The sequence below is a fragment of the Dromiciops gliroides genome, chromosome 1 (assembly GCF_019393635.1).
Source record: "Dromiciops gliroides isolate mDroGli1 chromosome 1, mDroGli1.pri, whole genome shotgun sequence".
Taxonomy (NCBI): domain Eukaryota; kingdom Metazoa; phylum Chordata; class Mammalia; order Microbiotheria; family Microbiotheriidae; genus Dromiciops; species Dromiciops gliroides.
The window spans coordinates 339,408,054-339,429,797 of NC_057861.1; positions in this window are offsets into that span (position 1 = coordinate 339,408,054).

Below are 21,744 nucleotides of genomic sequence, written 5' to 3' on the forward strand. Positions count from 1 at the left end.
TCTTTACATATAATTTGGAAAAAATAAAATATTTTTTGAAAACAGATAGTTAAATGGTACAGTGGATAGAGTGGCAGGCTTGGAGTCAGGAAGACTCTTCTTTATGAGTTCAAATCCAGCCTCAGACACTTACTAGTTGTGTGACCCTGAGCAAGTCACTTAACCCTGTTTGCCCAAATTTCCTCATCTATAAAATGCAGTGGAGAAGTGAATACTAAACCACTTCAGTATCTTTGCCAAGAAAACCCCAAATGGGGTCATAAAGAGTCGGGCATCACTGAAATGACTAAACAACAAAGTAGTGGATAAAGAGTTGGCCTGGGAGCCAGGCACACTTGGATTCAGGTACAGCCTCAGCTACCCACGGTGTATCATTATATTTAATGACCTGAAGTCTCGAAGGAGTTAAATATACAATGCAGCCCAATGCAATTCCCTGAGACTATATGCAAAGCAGGTGCTGGTATGCTTTGGCAGAGGGAGTACTCTTGTCCTGGAGTTCCCCATGACAATAAAATCACAAGTCTGGTCCCTATCCCCAAACTTTAAATTTGAAAAGCACTTCATATGTATCTTCTTATTTGAGCCTCATACTAACCCTGTGAGGGTAGGCACTACAGGTATTATTATCTCAACTTTACACCTGAATAAGGTTGAGGGAGATCAAGTGAATTTGAATGAATGAGACGGAATTGGAATTGATCCTTGAATTCATGTAATGGTCAGGGAGAAGCCTAAACAATGTCTGGGATGTCCAAGGAAGCCAGGAAACTGATTAATGGTGAAGCAAGGCTTGACTCCACTAGTGATGACAGATAGCACAGGGCAGTGTTTTCATTTAATTTTATAATCTTTGTTTTAATTAATTGTTTGTACTTTAGTATCTCTATGGCTCTGGTATATTTATTCATTCTTTCAATAAATATTAATTGAGAGCTTATTTTAACAAGGCAGTATGCTGGGTACTGTGGAGACTACAAAAAAGAAAGACACAGTTTTGAGGGAGTTTACAAGATTATAGGGGTGAGGGGCAGCTAGGTGGTGCAGTGGATAAAGCACTGGCCTTGGATTCAGGAGTACCTGAGTTCAAATCTGACCTCAGACATTTGACACTAGCTGTGTGACCCTGAGCAAGTCACTTAACCCTCATTGCCTTGTTTAAAAAAAAAAAAAGATTATAGGGGTGATGAGATGCATGCTACATGATATGACAGTATGCAATAAAGCTAGAAGTTGTAAAGTAGATACAAACCATTGGGGTTGGGAATAGAGATTGTTTCATTCTTTGTATTTGTATCTCCAGGGTCCAGGAGAGTATGTGGCACACAGTTAGTATTTAATAAATGCTTGTTGATTAAATGATTGTTTGAAGTTCATGGGAGGGAGAGATCATTTCTTTTTTCTGAGGGTTAAATGACTTGCCCATGTTCACACAGCTTCTGGAGCCAGATTTGAATTCAGGTCTTCCTGAATCTAGGGCTGGTGCTTTATCCACTGTTAAGGGTTAAAATTCTAGCTAAACTGTCTAAAATATCTAATGAGTGGTCGCCAATAAATTATAAACTTTAGCAAGAGTTAGACTTTTAAGCATTTATTAAGGAGAATAAGAATTTGGTAAAGAGAGAGAAAAAGGCCTAGATTTCTATCTATTAAAGGGAGAGCACATTTCTCGCTCCCTTCTCCGCCAGAGTCCTCAGGAAAAAGCCCGAGACTGAGCGCCAGTCTCTTCCTTCCTCCTCCCACTAGTCCGCGTCACTTCCTGACTCCTGAAGAAAAGACTCCTGGTCTTGCCCTCAAAGACCTTCCCTTCATGGGCAGAACTCTTCTACAGTAAGTATCCAGCAGGTGGCGTTATTCCAATCGTTACAGTCCCCCCTGTTGTTCCTCAAGAAACAAAATGTTTCCTTGACGGAACAGTAAAAAGAATATAATAACTATTGCTAACTAATAATATGTGAACAACAATATAGAAAAGGAAGAGAGGAAAGTTTTGTTCAGAGGGGCGATTTTTTTTTTTTTGTCCTCATGAACCGACGCTTTGACATTAGTCTTGCAAAGGGAGGGCCTCTGCAGAGAATACATGTTACAGATGGTGTATATTATAACAGAAAGAGAAAAAAAACAACAAAAACAACAAATCAAAACTGTTCATTTAAAGTCTCTGAAAGTCTTTTCTCAGATGTCCTCTAGGTGTAGTCGTGGAATGGAAGTCTTTTCAGGGGTTGATGTGTGGATGCTGGTAATCAGCCAGGAAAATTTCCTACAAAATTGAGCTTAACACACCTTTAAAATAGCTTTGTCAATAATCAAATCAAACAATGAAAGTTCTCAAAAACATGTCTAAGGGAATTCAGAATCTTAGTTGTTACACATGAAACATATAATAAAACAAAAATTGAAACATTCTTTAAAATTATAATATTACTATAGTCCCCCTTTATGGAGGGTAATTGAGAAGACAATTGCTGCGATATTAATTATTAAAAATAATCTTTATCTTTGTTTCATCACTTTTTGCATCATCTGCCTAATTATCCTCATGCCATTATGAGAAATTAAAAAATCTAATATAATTGGTAACAGGTGTCAAGGCCAAATTCAACACTGTATTTATCATGACACCTGAGATAATTATGGGGGTTACCATAAAAGAACAGAGAAATGATGGGATATGAGCATTCCCACACTTGAGCAATATGTACTACCCATACAGTATGCCAGGCTTAAAATAGGTGGATGGAATATATGTCTATGCCCCCGAACATATTGGAAGAAACTGAGTCAGACTTAATCAGATGCATGGGATTGAGATGTCCATGGCATCAGGCATATAGGAGGGAGCATAGAAGCCAGGTGGAGAAGTGAGATGGGTGGGATGAATACTTCCAGCCATCTGTACAATATTGTGGGGAAAAAGAGAATAAAATATTAAACCAAGAGAATCCAACCTCAACATTTGTCAAAAGCCGTTCCCTCGGCCATACCTTGACTTCATGCATGTCTCCCCTCATGTGACAGTTCAGTGTCTTCTCTTGCATGTATTCCTCTTGTGATTGGATGGCATCTTGGCCAACTGGCATCTGATAACTCAGAATAAAGGCAATTAATGTCTTAAATGATAAGTTCCCATAATCCAAGTCTCATATGGATTTAAAATTGAGGATAATAAATGATTGCAAAAAATGTGAATACATCTTGACTCAGAACACAATATATAATTACGCAACAATTTCAAATAATACCCATTTTTTTTACTTAGTATACAATTACTTTTGTGAAAAATCTGAACATATTTAAATACAAGTTAAAGCACAACAGAATCTCAAAGAAAACTTTTTTTTTTTGAAAAAAGAAAACTTTTACAAATGTTCCCCTCTTTTTTTTTTTTTTGAATATGCTTATCAAAAATAATACTTCTTTACACTTGCCATGGCAACCAATTTGCCAGGGAAATGCTTCAAAGAGTTTGATCAAATAATCAGTTGAGAAAAAATAACAAAAACAAACAACTCAGAATATGGGAGCACAATACTCCTAGAATTAACATTGTATAATAAAAACAAAACCATCTTGCAATGTTTCAAAATTAGATAGATAAATGAATAGAAGAAAATACACATGGAACAATAAAAGACAATGAAATTCAAACTAAGGAAATATAAATGAATATGAACTTAATAAGAGTATTATAAAATATAAACTTGATCACATGACTAAAAAGCTTTTACAAATATTCTCCTTGTTTTAAAAACTAAGTATAAGACACAATCTCAAAAGCATGAAAATCTCTATGAAAATAAACCCATACCATTAATTTCAAAATGTATATATAATAGCATAGAAATCCTATGTAACCTCTGAACTGACATTATTACTCTGAGTGAATTCAGAACACTTTTGATTCCGATATCTAAAATCCCCAATACTCATATCAATACCTTGCTGCTTACTTCTACATTTCTGTAAAATATGTACCCTTCCATGGCAAAAGAAGCAGAGTCTTGAACTATGGTGATGATTGTCATTCTTATTCAGCTTAAGTTTTTCTTCTTTAACCCCTCTATATTGTCTGTCAGTCTTTTCACCATACAAATGCTTTATAAGATTACTAATTAAAGACAAAAGCAGGTTAGCAAAATTATGAACAAAACAAGCATATCTGGAATTTAAAGGGCTTTCTAAGGTTGTCTCAGAAGCACAGCCAGGCTGGGAAAGGGCTGAGCCTGAAGCTGCAAATGTAGTTAGAGAAAGTTGAGCATGCGCATCAGTTCTCTGGACTTCCCAGGCCGGGGAAGCAATGGGCTTGGCCATGGGAGGAGTAGAGGGTGGGGTCTGGAGAGGAGGGGAGGGACCAGCACAATTTGAATCAGACTTGATTTTGAACTCAGGCCTGGATTCCTCTTCCCCCACTTTGCCTCCAGGTGCTAGGGGATTAAAAACTTCTAGAGGGTGGGTCATTGCCTCCAGGCATGCAAAATTAGAGCAACAATTAGTGTTAGAACTGGGAAAAGCTGCAGGAATCTCTTCAGGTTTCTCTGAAAAAGCATGGTTGGGAGAGGGAGTGATATTTCCTTGTGTGAGTAAGTTGCTGGCTCTTTTAACAAAAAGAAAAAGAAAAATAGAAAATCCACAAAAACAAAGCATTAACATGATCTTATCTCCCATTTGTCTGGTTAAACAGACTAAAATCAAAAATAGGGTAATTAGGGAGTTTAAAAGGTCCATTTGAAAAAATTTAAAGGAAAACACAGCCAGTACACCAGTACTTAGCAGTTAAAGGGAGAGGGAGGGGAAATTTCTTACCCAACCAGAAGATCAGAAGACTGAAGTTTAGCTTTCCTCTTCGTGGTCAGCCATCTGTTAAGGGTTAAAATTCTAGCTAAACTGTCTAAAATATCTAATGAGTGGTCGCCAATAAATTATAAACTTTAGCAAGAGTTAGACTTTTAAGCATTTATTAAGGAGAATAAGAATTTGGTAAAGAGAGAGAAAAAGGCCTAGATTTCTATCTATTAAAGGGAGAGCACATTTCTCGCTCCCTTCTCCGCCAGAGTCCTCAGGAAAAAGCCCGAGACTGAGCGCCAGTCTCTTCCTTCCTCCTCCCACTAGTCCGCGTCACTTCCTGACTCCTGAAGAAAAGACTCCTGGTCTTGCCCTCAAAGACCTTCCCTTCATGGGCAGAACTCTTCTACAGTAAGTATCCAGCAGGTGGCGTTATTCCAATCGTTACACCACTGTGCCACCTAGCTGTCCCATGAGAGATCACTTTTGGATGGGGAAATCAAGGAAGGCTTCCCGGAGGAGGTACCATCTGAACTGGACCTCAAAAGATAAGGAGTTCCATTAGTGAAAGAAGAAAATAGAAAGGAGTGCATTTCAAGAGGAGAATGAAGCTATGGAGGCAGGAGAGGAAAATGAGCGGTAAGGGCTTGGCAGCAGAAGAGTTGAGTAGGATTGAATCAGCTAGGGAAGTAGGAGGAAATAAGTTTGGAAAAGTAGGTAAGAGCCACATTGTGGAAAACCATAAATGCCAGCCTAAGCAGAATATCTAGTTATCCTTTAGCATCAAAGGAATTCAATAAAAATGATTTCCACCCGAGGAGGAATTTGCATTTCTTAATCCATTTCAATATAGTGAATAGATGCCGCTTCTGCTTTTTAGGGATAAGGAGAGGAAATGAAGGAAGAAACCCGCTTTTAAACTGGGAGAGCTTGAGCTTGAAATGTAGCGATGATTCCAAACCCTTGAGTCCCCTAGAATTCCTTTTGCTTTGAGGAAAATTTCATAATTGCCCTTCTGATCCTCTGAATTCTAACATTAGCCTCAGAAAAAGCTTCTCTGAGACAGAAGAAACTCCTTTTCAGGGCACTCTGCCAGTGGCAAACACAGGGCATTTATTTTGCTTGCTGCTCATCCCAGGAGCACATCTCAATATCCTGCCACTGTGCTGTGTCACCTGCAGCCCCTTGCAGGGCATTGAAATATACAAGAATGATTATGTATCAGGCACAGAGATGCCAGTCAGCCCTAAGCATTCATGCACTCCATGTCAGAATTCTGAAAACTCTCCGCTATAGGATGCTGCCATTTCAATATCTTCTCTATTCAGAAGAATGGAGCAGAAAGGCAGAGGGATGGCACCACATACCCAGATGTGTCTGCAGAGGAAATCACAGCTGGCAGCTCTAATTTTAGACCCCCTTCCCTTGACAGTGTTGTTGAAAAAGTTTATCTGAAAGGCAAAGGCAATGGTAGTGGTTGAAAGTGCTATAGCAGGAGCAAGCTACCTGAACAATGTGTTTTTAGATGGTAAGAAGATTGCCAGTAGAGTATAGAGAGACATGGATTTGGTCTATTTCTTCTGAGACTCAAAACTAAATTGTGGGCGAATAACTCATTTCCCCTGAAGCATTATAATAACAGCTTCTATTTATATAGCTTGTTATACTTACAAAGCACTTTAGATGCATGATCTCATTGAATTCCTACATCAACCCTGTGAGGAAGGTAGGGCTAATATTATGATACTTATTTTACTAAGGGGCAACTAGGACACAGAAAGGTGACTTTTTTGCCCTAGGTCACACAGTTGGTAAGTGGCTGGACTAGAACTCAGGTATGTTGTTTATTTATTTATTTAGTGTGGGTTTTTAAAAATTTCATTTATTTAAAGTTTTGAGTTTGATATTCTATCCCTCTCTCATTCTCTCCCTCTCTCCCCTCGAGACAGCAAGCATACAGATACAGGTAACTCAGGTCTATTGGCTCAAAATTCAGGACTTGTTTCAATATATTATGTAGGTTTATGCTATGGTTTTGTTTCTTTTTTTTTTTAAATAAACATTTTTATTTATAGTTTTGTTTCCTAATTTTTATCCTTCCTTCCCTCCCTTCCCTCCTTTCCTCCCTTTTCTCCCCTCTCTGTGAGGCAGCAAACAATCAGATATGGATTATACATCTACGATCATGTAAAACCTTACCATATTTGTCATTTTGTACAAGAAAACTTGATTAAAAGAAAAAATGAAAGAAAAATGAAAAATAGCATGCTTCAGTCTATTCCATCAATATCAGTTCTTTCTTTGGAGGTGGATAGTATGTTTCATCAATAGTCTTTTGGGATTGTCTTGGATCATTTCATTGGTTTTTTTTTGTTTGTTTTTTAAATCATTATTTTGCATCAGGTGACAATGTAAACTCATATACATTTTATAACAATGAGTGCTTTCCATCTCAGCTTCAGAGCGCTTCAACTGGATCATTGCATTGTTAAGAAAAGTCAAGTCATTCACAGTTCTTCATCAAACAATATTGCTGTCTCTGTGCACAATGTTCTCCTGGTTGTGCTCACTTCACTATACATCATTTCATACATATCTTTCCAGGCCTTTCTGAAATCATCCTACTTGCTATTTCTTCTAGCTCAAGAATATTCCATCGCCATCATATACCACAGCTTGTTTGGCCATTCCCCAATTGATGGGCATCCCTTTGATTTCCAATTCTTAGCCACCACAAAAAGCACTGCTATAATTATCATGGTACAAATAGGTCTTTTTCTCTTTTTGGGAATGTCTTTGGGATATAATATGGTTTGGTTTCTAATATCAACTTGCATTTATTTAGCACCCATTATAAGCACTATCCTAAACACTTGAGAAATATCTCATTTGATACAGCAACTCTGTTATAATCCCCATTTTGCATCTAAGGAAACTGAGGCAAACAGAGGTTAAGTGACTTGCTCAGTGTCACAAAGCTAGTAAGTGTCTGATGTTGGATTTGAAGTCAGGTCTTCTTGACTCAAAGAAGAATTTCATTTGGAGAAGGAAATGGACATAAGAACATGGATAGACCTGTATTCAAAACTCACTGATTGATGAATTCCAGTCATTTCCCCTAACATATTAACACTCCTTCAAATACCTCAAATTCTCAGCTAGGTGGCACAGTGGATAGAGCACCGGCCCCAGAGTCAGGAGTACCTGAGTTCAAATCTGGCCTTAGACACTGAGCACTTACTGGCTATGTGACCCTGGGCAAGTCACTTAACCCCAATTGTCTCACCAAAAAAAGAAAAATTTCATTGATAATTCTAAAGAAAGTGAAATCATATTCCCCCTTTAAAGTATCTGTCTGATAATTTTAAAAGGCAAAAGAGTTCATTTTATAAGTTAGACCCTCATAATTCTTTAAAAGATTCTTATATCAGGTATAGTGTTAAGGTAAAGTTAGAGAAAGCAAATAATATATAAAAATTGAAATTTTCTGAAGTTTCCAGTTTGGAAAATGAAATTTAAAAGATTATACTAAACCATACTGAGTCTTGTTACTAATGGATTTTTAGCAGAGTTACCTAGAAATCTCTGCAAGTGATTTAGAACCAGAGAAGCAGATCCCCTTCAGAGTTGTCCTGAGAATGAAGCTTATTCCAAGATGTCCAGGAATGACACTACTATATGAGACATCTGGGATTCGAAGTGTGCTTATTAAGTGAACAATTGGAGTGGGTTACTAGGATACAAGGAGACTTGATATTACTTAATACTGATTATCACTATTGTATTGCTTTGGCCTTTTGTTTCATAATATTTATGTTTATGTTTAAGTTTTCTTGGTACATTGGTGAAATGTACATTTCTCTTCTCAAAATTAGTGCATTGTGAACCCTGTAAGTAGTCTGGTCTGTAGCCTGCTTTATGTAACACTCATTGTTAATATATGGAAAACCTTATAGATAAGTGATCCATGGGGAGAGTGAGTTGCCTCCTCTCCCATGGATCAAAAGGGGGAATTGAGGGGATTGGAACAGGAAGTAGGAGTGGGAATTGAAAACCACAATGACTCCATTTTGTGACTCAATTCTGGAGCTAGCCCAGTTCCCTTTCTATCCAATTATAGGTCTAGTTCAATTTATATCTTGTATGAAAACTTTATTCAGTTGTGGGAATTGAGAGAAAACTGTATTGTATTGTTTGAAACTAGCCTTGCATGGCTGGGAAGCTAGACCACCTCTACTTGCTGCTTAGAGCCTTTTAACTAAGGACCTAGGTTATGCTGACCAGAAACCTGGTCAGATCCAAAGATTGATGGAAGGAGTTTTCCTCATGATTACACATCTCAGATAATCCATATGTCTTATCTGAAAACTGGCCCTGTACTGGCAATCAGTTATTGTTTCCATGTTCCTTTGATTGTTCACAGACACCTTTTTCTGAATTCAGGGAATTGTACCTGTTTGCTCTCCCCCTCCCCACTTGGAAAATGCCTAATGTTCTATCTAATTAGAAATAAGATTACAGAATTTTATATCCTGGTTAATCCTTTTCTCTTAATGGTCTTATTTGATTAATTGTTTTTAATTCATAAAAGTTTATTTCTCCCTTTATTTGGGGTCCAGCCCTAAGTTGAGGAGATCTGGTCTCAGTTTGTTAGGTAATTTGCATGCTTATTAAATCAATATACTCAGAAGCTTGAACTTTTGTTTCCTCAATCATTTCATCTTTCACCTGCCAAAAAGGGTTGGTCTTGGCAAGGAATAGTCACCTCTTCATGTGAAACAGAAGTAATAGAGAAGATAGTTGGGGGAGGGGTGGTATCTGAATTTTGTGAAATAAGGAGGAGAGAGAAGAGGGAACTCTTTTGGTTTTTTTTGGTTTTTTTTAGTGAGGCAATTGGGGTTAAGTGACTTGCCCAGGGTCACACAGCTAGTAAGTGTTAAGTGTCTGAGGCAGGATTTGAACTCAGGTACTCCTGACTCCAGGGCCGGTGCTCTATCCACTGTGTCACCTAGCTGCCCCGAAGAGGGAACTCTTGAAAGATAGAATCAATCAATTTTTTTTAAGTATGAGGGGAAATACTAAAAGTTTGGACCAACTTCTTTGGAAGGTGGGGCAATGACTCAACTGGCGAGAAGTAGGATTACCATTCTGCAGAGCCATTCAATTGAATTTAAAGAACACAAATCTGTAGGGGACCAAAGGATAAGGGAAAGGAATATGAATAGAGGATAATATAGACCTTTTCTACCAAAGGGTGTAGATTGAGAAAAAAAGAGAGTGTAGTTTTTTGTTTGTTTGTTTGTTTGTTTTTTTTTTTGCGGGGCAATTGGGGTTAAGTGACTTGCCCAGGGTCACACAGCTAGTAAGTGTTAAGTGTCTAAGGTTGGATTTGAACTCAGGTCCTCCTGAATCCAGGGCCGGTGCTCTATCCACTGTGCCACCTAGCTGCCCCTGAGAGTATAGTTCTTGCAAGTGTGATAACCCAGAAAAGAACTGAGGGGTGGATAGATTAGACATCCTGGTAAGTACCAAGAACAGATTTAGGGTTGATAAAGAAGAGGGAAAAAATGAATGATAAAAAGATTATGATCAGATCAAGAAATTTCAGAGTTCAAGAATATGTAAGGAGAACATTTGTATGTAATGGCAAGATCAAGGATATGGTCATCTATGTGTATAGCTAAGAGGATATGAGTATTAAAAGGACTAATGAACTGAGAATTTGAGGTATTTGAAGGAGTGTTAATATGTGTGTTGAAATCTCCTGGTAAAATGACAAGATTTAGAAGTAGAGAGAAAGATAGTGCATGATGCCCTGAATTCATTGATAAAGAAGGGACAATGACCCAGACATATGTAGATAATGACCACAAGAGTTTGGATAGAGGCTATGCATAGTCATTAACCTGACTCTGTGAGAGTCATCTGATTCTAGTGTCAAGACCAAAGTCAAGATTACCAGTGATGATATTGGCCTTTTTAAGCTTAGGTCTCAGTTTGTCTGAGGCAACACTCATTCAGTGATTAAGGGCTAGGGAAAAGGGTATATTCAGGAGGGAGCCTCCTGGAATTACCAGAAAATTGAAGAATTGGGGAAGGAAAAAAATGAAGATAAAAGGGAGTTTGTTAATTATGGAACAGAAATTGCAGAGAGCACAGTGGAAGGGACACCTAGATCTGGAATAGTCTATTTCAATGGGGAGGACGGTGTTGAAGTAAATGGGAGTAAAGGAGTAGGCAATTGGGGATGAGGAACAGGGTTTATAAATTGGGAGCCAGGTATTCAGAATCATTGGGATAGGGGCAGTATAAGAGGATGGTAGTATACTAACTGGTGGGCATCTAGGTGGGTCAGTGGATAGGGCACTGGGCCTGGAGTCAGGAAGACCTGAATTCAAATCCAACCTCAGACACTTACTAGCTGTGTGACCTTGGGTAAGTCACTTAACCCTGTTTGCCTCAGTTTGCAAAATGGGCTGGAGAAAGAAATGGCAAACCTCTCTAGCATCTTTGCTAAGAAAACCCCAAATGGGGCCAGGAAGAGTTGGACATGACTGAAAAATGACTGAAGAACAAAAGTATACTAACCACATAGGAATGAGTTTACACAAAGTATCAGTGATTGACTGAGGCAGATGATTATGCTTTTCAAGGTCATTCTGTGAGGTCTAACTTCATGGTTGGTAATTATATTGTATCCTCTGATGTCTTGCTTCTCATAAGGCAGGAATGGACTGAAGTAAGCCTTAGGAATCTGGGAGCTGGGGCAAGTCGAGGAGGTTGTGGTACAAGAAGGGCCTAGTAATGGAGAAGACCCTGAAGAAACCAGGCAATGGTTGTCCGGGTCTGGTCCCTGAATTAGCTCCCTTTTTTGGGCTGCAGAAGCCTCTGGAAGTGAAAGAAGAAGCTGAGAGGTGGATGGTTAGGTCTGATCTCTGGAAAGCAGTTTTTCCTATGCTGGAGTAAGTGCTAAGAGTGAAGATAGAAGCCAGGAAGTGGATATGTTTTTGTTATTTTGGGTTTTTTTTGGTGAGGCAATTGGGGTTAAGTGACTTGCCCAGGGTCACACAGCTAGTGAACGTCAAGTGTCTGAGGCCAGATTTGAACTCAGGTCCTCCTGAATCCAGGGCCGGTGCTTTATCCACTGCGCCACCTGGCTGCCCCAAGTGGATATGTTTACAAAGAGTATTTGCTTCATGGAGGTTGTCTTACACAAGAGTCCAAACCAAACAAGGATGCCCTATAGATGGTGAGGCCTTCAGATGCTCTTTTTTATGAATGACATTGTGCTGATTTCTTAAAGGCTTAGAACATTGTAAACCATCATAATCACTCAAAAGGGTTCAACCTAATTATCCATATAGGAAAAAACCAAGTGGATAAAGTATGGCTATCGTCTACCGCTTTCATTATGATGTTGATGATGACGACTGATATTTACAAAGTTTATAAACTGCTTTACACATATTATATGATTTGATTGTAACAAGTTTTTCAAAGTAGGTGGTGAAAACAATATGATAATTATATTGTAAATGAGAGGAAGTATAGCATAGCCAATAGACATCTAACCTCAGTGCCAGAAACACCTAGGTCAAGTCCTATCTTTGATATACTCATCTTGTGACAACGGGCAAGTTATTTAAACTTGTAGTTGCCACCAAGCAGCTTTCTCTCTCTCTTTTTAAACTGGATTTTATTTATTCAATTAACAAGCATTTATTTTTCTCCCCATAATCTCCTACCCCCAACTGAAGAAAAACAAAACCCTTGATTTAATTAAGCATAGTCAATCAAAACAAAAAATGTCTCATTCTGAATATTTCTCCTTAACCTCTCTGTTAAGAGGCAGATATCATACTCCATAATTGGTCACTGGAAATCATGGCTGATTATTTCATTTATTATAAGAGTTCTTTGGTCATTCAAAATTATTTCTAGTTCTTTGCTACTACAAAAAAGAAAAGAGTTTTTGTTCACATAGGACCTTATCTTCTTTGATCTCTTTTGGGCATAATAATAGACTTATTGTTGAAAATGATGGACCAAAGATATATATAATTTAGTGACTGGGGGCATTGTTACAAGGTGCTTTTCCAAATGGCTGAACCAATTCACAGCTCCTACAACAGGGCATTAATGTACTTTTCCTTCCTTCCTTCCTTCCTTCCTTCCTTCCTTCCTTCCTTCCTTCCTTCCTTCCTTCCTTCCTTCCTTCCTTCCTTCCTTCCTTCCTTCCTTCCTTCTTCTTTTCTTTCTTTCTTTCTTTCTTTCTTTCTTTCTTTCTTTCTTTCTTTCTTTCTTTCTTTCTTTCTTTCTTTCTTTCTTTCTTTCTTTCTCTTTCTTTCTTTCTTCCTTTTTTCCTTCCTTTCTTCCTTCCTTCCTTTCTTTCTTTCTTTCTTTCTTTCTTTCTTTCTTTCTTTCTTTCTTTCTTTCTCTTTTTACTTGTAGCCTCTTCAATATTTGTCACTTATTTTTTGGTTAACTTTGCCAATCTGATGAATGTAAGGTAAAACCTCATCATTGTTCTAACTTGCGTTTCTCTTATTAGCGATTTGGAGCATTTTTCCATATGGTTATATATAGCTTGAATTTCTCCCCAGGCAACTTTCCGAGATGATGAGTTGAAGAGTAGGGGCTAACTTGCATTGGTAGAAGAAATTTCTTACTCAAGCTCCTTATACCAATGAAACCACAGGCCCAGTCTCTATCACTTTGTTTGGACTTGTCCAAGGCCATATGGCTAATAAGTGACAGAATCTTGTTTCAGACTTATGCAGTTTCATGATTTTAGGCTTTCAGTGCTTCATGTTTCCTGTATAACAATTGGGATCTTATTTGCAAACTTATCAGAGAACTCCAATGTAAATCTACACCTGCAAGGCCAAAATTCACCAAATATCAGTTAAGCTCCTGCTATCTACAAAGTGCTGCACCAAGAGCCTCCAGGACACAAAAGGAAGCTCTGGAATTGAAAAGCTTAAAAAGACCTGCTACTGTTAAAACAGCATATAGCATAAGAGTTCTAGGTTGGCTGGAACATTCTACAGATTATCACTGACATCAAGCAGGGATGGGCACTGCAATGTGTTGGTAAATGTTTCACAATGAATTCTCATAAGAGGGGGAAAGTGTTCATGATACGATTTTAAGTTCAATCTGCATTATTAAAATTTTCTTTGACACTTTCTGAAGTCTAGACAAACAGCAAAATGCTACATCAAGTCCTGATTTGCAGTATTTGCTGATTTCTGAAGTGTAAATGTTCATCCTAAAACTTTAACAATCAGTTCTCTGAGCAGGTTAGAGCTGGCTCCAACACATCCCTAGAGAGCAAGGAGGGTTATATTAGAGAAGGCACTCCTGTACTAGGAAATTCAGCTAAGTTTCATGTGCAAGTAGGAGGGGAAAAAAAAAGAAATGCTAGAATCCAAAGGGTCTAGACCAAAAAAAAAAAAAAAGGTTCAGTACCAGAATATGTCATCAAAACAAAAAGCACAGGGACTGAAGAAGGATTTCTATACCAAATAGGGTTAAGTCTGTGAAAAATGGAAAAAGCCCAAATAAAAACTGCAGCAAAGTTGAATGCAGAACACTGTCAGGTATACCTCACTGTGGAACCCTCTCTCTTCCTGGATACTCTTTCCTCTCTGGTTTTCCTCTTACCTGTCTGACCCCTCTTTCTCCTTTCTTCTTCTTCTTCTTCTTCTTCTTCTTCTTCTTCTTCTTCTTCTTCTTCTTCTTCTTCTTCTTCTTCTTCTTCTTCTTCTTCTTCTTCTTCTTCTTCTTCTTCTTCTTCTCCTCCTCCTCCTCCTCCTCCTCCTTCTTCTTCTTCTTCTTCTCCTTCTTCTTCTTCTTCTTCTTCTTCTTCTTCTTCTTCTTCTTCTTCTTCTTCTTCTTCTTCTTCTTCTTCTTCTTCTGGTGAGGCAATTGGGGTTAAGTGCCTTGCCCAGGGTCACACAGCTAGTATATATTAAGTGTCTGAGGCCAGATTTGAACTCAGGTCATCCTGAATCCAGGGCCAGTGCTCAATCCACTGCACTATCTAGCTGCCCCTGACCCCTCTTTCTTATTTTCCTTTGCTTGATCAATATTGACATCATGCCCCCACCTGTGGGCATACATCAAGGTTCTGTCCTAGGTCCCCTTCTCTTATCTCTCTACCCTTTTACTTGGTAAACTCATCAACTTCCATGAATTTAATTATTATCTTTCTGCAGATGATGTCCAGATCTATATATCTAGCCCAAGTTTCTCTCCTGACAGTCTTTTATCACTATTTGTTTATTGGACATTTCCAAGTTGATGCCCAACAGGTATCTCAACCTCAATATATCCAAAACAAAATTCATTATCTTTCCCACCAAACTCACATATCTCTTCCCTGTTTCTATCAAGAACATCATTGTCTTTCCGTTATCCAGATTTGCTATGTTGGTGTCTTCCTTATAACAATACTACACAAATAATTGAGTAGGTTTTTTTGTTTTTTTGGGGAGGGTTTGGGTTTTTTTTTTGCAGGGCAAAGGGGGTTAAGTGACTTGCCCAGGGTCACACAGCTAGTAAGTGTCAAGTGTCTGAGGCCGGATTTGAACTCAGATACTCCTGAATCCAGGGCCAGTGCTTTATTCACTGCGCCACCTAGCCGCCCCCTGGTGTCTTCCTTATATCTCCATTCTGTCCCCACATACCCAGATCAATTGCCATATCTTGTCCAGTTTACCTCCACAGCATCCTTCATCTATGCCCTTCTCTCTACTCATATAGCTACTGCTCTCATCTCTTCTCACCTGAACTCTTCCAATAACTTCCTATTTACCTCCCTGACTCATCTCTCTCTCCATTCAAATCCATTTTCCTTCACACGCACTCTGTGGTCCAGCCAAACTGGAATTCTTGTCATTCCTTATACTTTGCATTCTTTCTGTCTTCATAATGTTGCACTGGCTGTCCTCTATGCCTGGAATACAGTCCTTCCTCATCCTGGTCTCCCTCATGACTCAGCTCAAGAGTCCTATATTCTCCAAGAAGTCATCCAGATTACACAAGCAGCTACTGCCCACCTCCCTCCCATAACCTTATAGCTATTATGTATTTATTTTGAATATACATCTTAATGAATAAGCTGTCTCCCTAATGGCATGTGAGCTTCTTGAGAAGAAAGCCAGTTTCACTTTTGGTTTTCATACCCCTAGAGCCTACCGCATAGTATGTATTTAAAACATTATTGGTAATTGATTGATGTATTAGCCATGTACAATTGCCTGGGGACAAATCTCTGGGATTTCCAGTTTCCTTGTGACCAGGCAGGATGTCTGTGCATGCTTATTCTCCTTGACATCTTAAAAGCTCCACTAGCTGTAAGTTTGTTTCCTAACAGTGCTATCCCTCAAGAAACTTTCAGATTATAGAGAAAAATAAAATATATACACATGTAAGTATAATACAGACTAGGTCATGAAAAATTTATAACAGAACTCTAAAAAAACATGCTATAGTTCCAAGTGAAAGAGCATTTCCCACTGGTAGAATAAGGGAAGATTTCATAGAGGAGGTGACAGATATGGAGAGAGTATCACTGTAGCATAGAATCAAATGAATCTGTTAAAAATAAGTTCCACTGGTTAAACAGCATTTTTAATGTATCAGGGATTATTTTTTCTTCTTATTTTCTTTGTTCTAGTCAGTAGGAAAAGTAATTTCTTATTTCCCTGTGGGAATCCTTAAATACCTTTCTTTTTCTTTTAGATCTAGAGATGGCCATAAAATACCCTCCCAGATGTGGAGGGAAAGAGCCCTCCCCAACTCTCATTCTGAATTCCTCCCTAGTGGATGGTTTATGCTTGATGTCAAGAAAGACCTTGCTGTCAAGAGCCTAGAACTGCTAACTGGCAATGGAAATTTATTACTCTCTTTTCAAGTTAGTACAACAAAAATTTTTGTTGTGAACTTAGTGGTCTAGCTAGAAATTCGAGCCCTTAAGAAACATGTCAGAAAGCAATGTGGGGGGAGGGCAGCTAGGTGGCACAGTGGATAAAGCACTGGCCCTGGATTCAGGAGGACCTGAGTTCAAATCCAGCCTCAGACACTTGACACTTACTAGCTGTGTGACCCTGGGTAAGTCACTTAACCCTCATTGCCTTGGGTGTGTGTGGGGGAAGCAAGCAAGCAAGCAATGTAGGACTATGGAAAGTGCCTGGGTTTGTTCCTGTGCATCAGTTTTCTTATCTGTAGAATGAAGGTTGAAGCTTCTGATTTATTTTCCATGACTCTATGATGCTGCTGATGAGTGTTTACTAGTCTTCTCACTCAAGAGGATAGAGCACTGGCCCTGGAGTCAGGACCCGAGTTAAAATCCTGCTTTAGATATTTGACACTAGCCATGTTACCTTGGGCAAGTCACTTAACCCCAATTGCCTCAAACATCTGGGGCCATCTCCAGTCATCCTGATATATATCTTGCCATTGGACCCAGATAGTCCTCTTGAAGAACGAAGGACAAACAAGAACAACAATTGACTGATTAAATGCTACAGAGACAGAACCACAAAAATGGTTCTCATCCACATAAAAACAGGAGTCACGAGGAGACAACATGAAACATAAGGTATATATTTTCTACATGTAAATAAGTACACATAGGTACAAATAGGTACATAACATGAATACAGAGCAGAAGAAAGTATCCTTAGAAAGCAAAATTCAAGTGGCTGGCTTGAGGGGTGGCACTAGGAAGGCATCCTTCCAACATTTAAAGCATCCAGGGATGCCAAGAATCAGAAGTGAGGAGGGTTTGCAATCCAGGTAAGGGAGAGAGGCAATTCCAAGGCAATAGAAGCAGGAGATGGAGTGCTAAGAATAGCAAAGAAGCTGCTATTACTGAGCCAGAGAGTGAATGTGAAAGAATACTGGAAAGGCAGAAAGGGACCAAATTGTGGACATCCTTAAATGCCAAATGGAGATGATGTCTTTAAATACCTTACAAACCTTGAAGCATAACATAAGAGCATAGGATGATCAATTTAGAACTGGAAGGGAACTTAGAGGTCATCAAAGCCAGCATCCTCATTTTACAAATAAGGGAACTGAGGCCCAAAGAGGTTAAATGACTTCCTCAAGGTCATATAGCTAGTAAGTTGCTGAGATAGGAATCAAACCCAAGGCTTTATGGATCTAAGTCCGATGTTCTTCTGACTATTATTACTAATATCATTCTTTTGGCAGTCCTGACATCTATATATCATACATATCTCTACATATGGTCTTTGATGGACTTATGATCTGATTCTGGTTATGCAATTTTTTTTTGTGAGGCAATTGGGGTTAAGTGACTTGCCCAGGGTCACACAGCTAGTAAGTGTTAAGTGTCTGAGGCCAGATTTGAATTCAGGTCCTCCTGACTCCAGGGCTGGTGCTCCATCCGCTGTGCCACCTAGCTTCTCCTGGTTATGCATTATTTAAGGGTCTGCAAAACTGGGCTCATGTACTCTTAGAGAAGTCACAGAATTACATTTCCCATGTTTGGCATGGGGTCAAGGAGGTGGTTGTTCTTGCCTATCTATAGGAGATATATTAGGTTCAACTAATCTTGGTTATAATGACTCATTTTTATTCTGGCTTCCAAGGGACCTTTGAAAAATCATCATGAGAAATAAATGTGACATAACAGGGACAGAAAGCATGTACACTGCTCAGTGGAAGAACAGTGAATACACCTAACTTACATTTAAATAGTATTTTAAGATTTATAAAGTATTTTTCCCCACAGCAGCCCTATTAGATAGATTTTTGCCAAGTATTATTACACACACACACACACACACACACACACACACACACACACACACACACGCACCATTTGGGACACCCACCTTTTGCACCTAGAGCCTCCAAAATAGCTAGCCCAGATTCAATGCACACTGTGGATCCCCATCAGCTCAAAACTATAGCTCACAAACCCCTTGTCATATGTTTCCTTTTTTTCTCCAGTCAGCTAGGGGGACATAATTATTTCATAGAAATGACATTTAATGAAATAGCATTGTTAGACAAGTTGTAATAGAATGTCTCCCTCATAAATGTTGGGGAGTACCTTCCCAAACATGCATGTATATGTAGGGATCATGAATGAGGAAATCCACACAGGGAACAAATGGCAAGGGAACTTGTAGGCCACTTAATTCCTGTACTGCTGTAGGACCACTTGGATCTGCTCCCCAGTTGACTGTGGCATCTGTATAAGGCAAAATTCCTTTCCCCATCCCTATTTGTCTTTGTGTGACTCCAGGGCACATAGTTTGATCTGGATGCTGCTCTGCTCATCTCTGGTAACAATAAAACTGCGGCTTCTGGGTCCCCTATGTATTGGCTGAGTCCTTCAGCTCTCTGTTCTGGACAGCTATCTTACTTAGGTTTAGACCCTCACAAGGTCCCCTCTGGTTTAGCATGTAAATGAAATGGAGTCATTCGGAAAAGAAGCTAGATCATTGTTCTAATTTGAATTTCTGCCTTTATTATACATACCTGCCTTCAGCAAACCCTAGCTATTTTGGGGGTAGATTTTGTCCTGGGAGAAACTTCTTTCTCTTCATAAATGTAGATGAGGAAAATAAGGGAGGTTAAATGACTCACCCACATTGAAACAGCTGGAAATGTTGGAGTCTGGACTTGAACCCAGATCTTCTAATTCTATAATTCCTTTTTCTCTTCCTCAGGCTGGTGTATCAGGATATTTGGTAGTCCTTTCCAAGGTCAAGACTTTGGGAATTGTTGCTTAAATAAGGGGCTCTTTTTCTTGTGGTAGTTCTGTAGGCAATTGCTGCTTTTATTCTCTTAGAAAAATAAGAACTTACCAGGGAAAGTTTCCAGCTCCAAAATTAAATGTTATTTCAATTTGGGGAAGACACTATTGTGGCTAGTGTCCCCAGTCACAGGCTTTCTTTTAGAGATACCCTCCAGGGAATTAATCTCTTAGAATTCTCATTAAGTGACTTTCTCTAAATATAGAACTTCTCTTTCTTGGGAGATTTTATTAACCATTCAAAATCAGAGAAGTGAATGTGCTTAATGACCAATCCAGAAACCACATCTTGAGTCATGATCAACTAATACTTTGGTGGGGGATGTCTTTCTATTTTAAAAGCTAGCAGAGGGGGCAGCTAGATGGCACAGTGGTTAAAGCACCAGCCCTGGATTCAGGAGTGCCTGAGTTCAAATCCGACCTTAGACACTTGACACTTACTAGCTGTGTGACTCTGGGCAAGTCACTTAACCCCCATTGCCTGCAAAAACAAAAACAACAACAAAAACAACAACAAAAAAGCTAGCAGAGAGAACTAGGCCCTTCAAACAATGAGGAACAGAACAAATTCCACTTAAGATGAGTATGGGGCAACAACAACAACAACAACAACCAAAAAAAAAAAACAAAAGAGAGAACATGGGAAAAGATACACTGAGAGAAAAGAGAAGAACAATGATGGAGGAGTTGGGAAGGATCCATCAAAAAATTTCCTCTACATGATGGCATTGGATCAGACAAGCTCATAGGTCTCTTGCAGCTCCAGGTCTATAATCTTTTCATAGGGCTTCCCTCCTGTAGTTTATAGGAGTCCAGGGACTGTTGGACTGGAGGGTCTTTCCTTCAATCAAATGGAGGGGCAGTCTGGCAATTGAGTATTTCATTTGGTGTAGATTGGGTTTCAGTCCTGCCTTAGACACTCACTAGACACACAACACTGGGCAAGTCACTTGACCTTTCTTCCCTTCAATTTTATCATCTGTAAAGTGGTGATAATAACAGCATCTGTCTCACAAGGTTGTTGTAAGGAACCAAGGACATTATGTATATAAAATACCCAGGGCAGCTAGGCAGTGCAAGGTTAGCTAGGAGGCCCAGTAAATAGAATGCCAGGCCTGGAGTCAGGAGGACCTGTGTTCAAATCTGATCTCAGACACTTCCTGTGTGACCTTGGGTAAGTCACTTAACCTTGTTTATGTCAGTTTCCTCATCTGTAAAATAAACTGAAGAAAGAAATGTCAAACCACTCCAGTATTTTTGTCAAGAAAACCCCAAATGGGGTTACAAAGAGTCGGACGTGACTGAAACAACTGAACAACAACAAAGTCTTAAGTCATTAATATCTGGCATTATTATTAGGAAGGGTCAGGGCCATGCCTCACACCCAGGGTTTTTTGATTTCAAGGTCAGTGCTCTTTCACTAAACCACATTGTCCCAAATTTCTGGGATTAAAAAAAAAAGGACTTGTTAAGCCTTGTTAGCTTTAGATCATGGAGGGTATAGTTAGTATTTGCTGATACTTTTATAGATATGGGGTTTGAAAGACCAGTCTCTTAGAGATTGTTTCTTTCTTCTTAGGCGTTATTGGTATCTAGTAATGATCGATCGCTTGAATCAGCACTTCCTCACTTGCCAAATTTTAAATTTAGCTTTTAGCAATTAGCTTTTTTCTTGTTATCAATGCAAGTAATCTTTCTAAGGCTAGTCATCTGTAAAATGGGGTTACCAATGCCTGTAGTATCTATATCACTATGTTATTGTGAGAATCAAATGACATAAGGTATTGTATCGTTTTTAGTTATGAGCAATGTTTGGCTGGATGAATGATACTTTCCTTCCTTAACTAAACCACCAGTTCAGACAACTGACCTACTCCATTTAGGCCAACCTGCTAGCTTCTGTCTTGTCTCATGGAGCTCTTTTTTTTTTTTTTTTGGTTTGTTTTTGTTATAAAGAAGAATAGAAAAAGAAGACTGAGTAGGAATTCCATATTTCAAAAGTACATAATAAATTCATCATGTTTGTTCCAAAGCTGACCTGCTTGTTTTTGACTCCCTCTAAAATTTCTTTTTTTTTTCTCTTCTGTGCATTTTTAAAAAGGACTTCAATGTCATTATCCCCATTATCCCTCTGATTCTTCCCTTCTCAAAGAATAACTGTC